Genomic DNA, 5085 nt, shown 5'->3' on the forward strand with positions numbered 1-5085 from the left:
AAACTACTTATACTGTAAACATTTAACTGCTGGAATGAACAATACAATTTTAATCCTCTTAGGTACCCTAGCGGCACTTTAAAAATTTCAAGGAATTTTGAAAGCACAGATACAATAATTGCGTTAGCGATTCCATCAAAATTTTCTAGGTTCATTTTATTCTTCGTTGGAAATCAAATTTAAATTTCTCTCATTTTGTAGTTTTAACGCTTTTTCGGATTTCACTGAGAATCATAATGCAATGAAAAGACAACAAATTTTGGTGTTAACTTAAAACGTTAATTTTTGCAATTTAAAAGTTAAATAGATAAATAAATAAGTACCGTTTTAGTAATCGATTAGTTTTATTTTATTCCTTCAACTTATGGCTGTTGAGTGAACATAATAAAATTTGTAATTATTGAATGTAACATATAACTGTTCATCAGACAACAGGTGACTTTTGAAAGAATGAATTCAGACCAATCATATATCGCTATCCGAAGTAAAATAATTACATTCGAGAGCGTTTATCTTTGACGTCACGGAAACAAATGTTTACAGTAAAACCTAGCATTCTGATATTACACCAGTAAGTTTACTTTTAGCCCAAAGGGCGTTAGCTGAGAAGGGCTATTAATTTAGTTTTGGCATTTTGCGTCGAACACTTTAAATACCCGTTTCACTTTTCAGTTTATTGTCCCCAAATATTAGAGCCGTGTGTTATATTTAAAGAAATTAAATAAAGAAGAATCTGCATAAATATATGTATGTTTCTCGCATTGTGATAAAACAACGGTACCTAGAGCCACCCAATTTTAAATAACGTAATCCTCCATCGAATATGGGCAACTGGAAGCCCTAATTTGGAATTTCTTCTATTACCGATTTTATATTTTGTAACACTTAACGAATTTTTGACTAAGAAACTCAATGATTTCAAAGCGAGCAATGGCAAAACTGTATATATATATATATATAAATCTAGCGCGCAACTGTGTTTCGGAAATTCTATAGATAGGCTCATTTTAAAATTATTTTGCGATATTGCTGTTGAATTGAATTTTATGATTTAAGTGCGAGGAACATGATATGTGATAAATAAAGGTAAAACGTGTTAAAAAAATAGACGTTAAAAATAGTAACACGTTAAAAAGAACGGCCCTTTGGGTGTAATGTAAAATCAGAAAACTTTCAGAATTTTTTTTTTAACTATTGAATTTTTTGCATAAAAGTATTTTAAGGAAGGGGCAAAACTGTAAAGAAAAAAAATCATGGTAAATGAAGGCAATTTTGACATAATTTAGTTATTTCATTATCGTGTTTTATATAATAACAATAATGAAATTTTAAACAATGGTATTACTAAAACATTTCTAAAAATCTTTTTGTTTACCTCCTTATTTATTTCTTCGGTCTGTAAAACAGAAACTTTTAGACAAATTTTTGTGATTACAGATGATAATTTTGATTTTGCCGCCCATGGGCCCGGGTTCGAATCCCGGAGAAGGCATGGTTGTATAGTCTGTCTGTCAGAAGAGAAGCTCTCGCCAGTTAGTCTGCAACTGTCTGTTGGCGTAGAAAGGAGCCTTAACCCATTTTTTTTTTCAGATTATGGCAAACAGGATGGTGCATGGGGAGTTTCATGGTTCCTCATATTTATAACATGATCACATGGCAGTTTCTCACAAAATGTCTCTGACACAAATAATCGTCCTTTGCTTGCTTCAGTCAAAACCAGCTAACAGTTTATCAGTTTTACCATATTTATGCCTGCTACTATTCTTTGGCATACTGCTAGATTTTTCTACGAATTTCTATGATTTTTTCGATGTGTTGGTCACTAAGTTAAGAAAGTAAACGGACTATATAGCCAGCTTTCCAAAGATATGTCGATTTTTTTCTTCACGTGCTACTCTCTTTGTTCTCTCCTCTTTTTTTTTTTTTTTTTGGTATAATCTTGAATTATTATCAGTGTTTTTCTTCACTTACCTGTGGTGGAGGTTAAAAAAGATCCATATATTTTTGCAAAAAGTAAGTTATAAGGTTTTTCCCCCCCGCCTTCTTAGCGTGCCTTCGTGGTGTATTGGTCTGCACGCTCGCGCGTATTCGAGAGGTCCGTGGCTCCATTCCCGGCGAGGGCAATGCTCATTTTTCACATCTCCTGCTTCGAAATAACCTAATGTCTCTACATTGGCCCTCGAACTAAAAGGGTGGTGGATGATGATTCCCCCCCCCCCAGGATTTGGCGATTGGGTCCTCTAATCCCCAGTCGCCCTTTAAAAGGCGGAGTGTATTTCATCTCTCCTGCTTCGAAATAACCTAATGTCTCTACAAAGTTACCTTACTGTCATTTAAATTAGAAATTTTAAGAATATTTTTCTTTGCGTTAACTTTTTGGTTTTTTGTTTGATGCAAGATGCCTTATTAAGTCCGTGTCAACGTTCGACATGCATTTCGTTCTAAAGTTGATTACATTTAACTTTTAATTTAAAATGAGAAACATTGCGGTTCTTTTCTTTATTTGGCTCTCTTTTTAGACTTGTAATGCAACTGCGCGCTTTTTAACTGTTTTCAAATTCGATGAAATATTAGTTTTGTTTGAGCACTGCTAGAATTAACATTGATACGAAATGCCCAGTTGCAGTATGATAGCTTCCCTGCAAATCGGGGTTCAGGCTGCCAGAAAACGGCATAAAAAAGGGTTGCCCAAAAGGGGCAAAACAACAGGATTGTCAGATTTGGCGTGAAATTTGCCCATTTGGCGACAAAGTTGGCGATATGCCACAGACGGAGAGAGATCATTTTAGACATACCCTGCCTGTATGCGGAGTAAGAGAGTATCGTGAGTAGCTTGAGAGTATATTGAGTTCAGAGAGTAGCATGAGGTAATCTCAGTCGGGACCGAACTTAGTCGCTACTGAACTCAGTCGGGAGTTGTACTTTAGTGCATTGCCGTGAAGCTGTCTTCACCGTTGTAGCCTGAATGCTGTGTTGCTGATTGTTTCAGAGTGTTTATCTTAGTTTTTCGACGGCTGTAAACGTGTCCTTGGAAATCTTCTGTGTAATACTGACGGATAAATTATGTTTTGATTCTTCATCAAGTGTTGTCATCAATCACTCCAAATTCACGAACCCGTAGAATGCAGCAATATTATATGCATTAAATGCGTCTAGTTCAAAGAAATATCGTAATAGTCTGAAGGGTGGGTAAAAAAGAAAATTTTAATAGTAAATGCATATGAAAGTCACCTGAATATTTAATAATAAATGCGGTATATGTCAATGAAAGCGGCACATCGTAGCACTCTTATTTGACATTATTTGCAAACAATAATAATGTAATTTTTACATTAAAAGAATTATTGAAATATTGTTCTTGCATTCTACGGGTTCGTAGATTTGGAGTGATTGATGACAACACTTGATAAAAAAATCCAAACACAATTTATTCGTGAGTATTACACAGGACAGTTCTAAAGACGTGTTACAGTCGTCGAAAAACTACGATAAACACCTTGAAACTATCAGCAACACAGGCTTCACGCTACACGGCAAAGCGCAAAATACAGCTCCCGAATGGGTCGATCGTTCTCGAGCTCGCTAACAATAATGAAATAATGAATCGCTAATCTCTGAACACAAGAGACTACTTCTAAACTGAAATACTACTACCTCCCCGTACAGTCAGGGTATATATAGTTTTAACCTACCCTCGAGAACATTTGCGAGCCGAGGAAACCCGTTAAGAATGTGTTCTAGAATGTTCCCGCTACGTCTATGGCATATCACGAATTTCGTCGCCATGCGAGTGATTTTGCCCCACATCTGGAAATTGCGCCTTTCCTTGTCACATTCTTGCAGCCCTTTGCGGGAAAGCTATGTTACCGCATCTGGGGATTTCGCAGCAATATGATACGTAAAAGGAAGGCAATCGACTTCTTCGATAAAAAATTACCGATTGTAAGAACGTGCAGTGTCTAAGAATGGAAATAAAGGAAGTCACAAATGAGTGTGTTATGACGACTATATAGTACTTTGAAAAAGTTTTGAAAACGTGTTTGCTTCGTATACAATATAATTCGAGTAGCTGGAAGAGACAAAAGCATTTGTACGCATTAAGTGGGATTTTGAAAGAAATCTTCCATTTCAGTGCAACAGAGAGTATTGAAATTACAAACACGATTAGTTTTCCAAAATCTTACAGCTATACACTTTATAAATTTTTCTTTGTAGAGGGGAAATAAATATTGTATATAATAGAGTGAGGTTTCCCATAAAATAATTCACAATGGCCCTTGCTAAATTTATCTCTTGCTAAATAGTTTTCATACAGGATTATAAAAATTGTTGTGTGAGCAATTTCTATAAGCTGGTGAACATTGCTTTTCTGGTTTTCTTAAGTTGTAAATCTTTAGCTTATTATTTTATTTTTTGTTGCTATAGATGCATTTTAAGACCAACGATTTATTTTTTGTTGCTATAGATGCATTTTAAGACCAACGATTTAACTTTCGAAATATTAGAAACAGCAAGTATACTTTTCATGTATTCATTTGGAGTCTTCTTTCGATGTAGAAAGCAACGTTGCATATTTCGCACACTTAGAAATCTTAATACAGTGCATTTCACAACATTTCCGAATTATGGAATAGGCATGCTTTTCTTCCTAAAGCGCAAAAACATATCCTTCAATCCACAGCTGTTTTACATGCGAGAGTTTGAAAGAAGAATAAATTTAAAAGTTGCAAACGGTAGTTCTCCTTTCAAATAATGAGCCGTTGTCAGAAGTTTTTATTCCAAAATATTTCTTTTTTTTTTTCAAATTTCTTTATCGAATTTGTTCTAAAAATTCGTAATTGGAAAAGAAATACCACAGTGTAAAATTTATAACCAAATTAAAAAGCAGCCTTCGATTGCTTTAAATTTTGTCACAATTATCGATTTCGAGGGCGTTTGGATAAGGTTAGATACAGTGTTAAACCTATTTATTATCCAAGATTGCAATTATTAATATTGTTGAGGAATTGCTTTGTTTTAATTCCAGTTTAATTTTAACATTAGATGCTTTAAGTTTAATTTACTTGAAACCTGCATAAAATATTT

The sequence above is a fragment of the Stegodyphus dumicola genome, chromosome 3, assembly GCF_044657685.1.
Source record: "Stegodyphus dumicola isolate Sdum_Otavi_A_Nest chromosome 3, ASM4465768v1".
In the NCBI taxonomy this organism is placed as follows: domain Eukaryota; kingdom Metazoa; phylum Arthropoda; class Arachnida; order Araneae; family Eresidae; genus Stegodyphus; species Stegodyphus dumicola.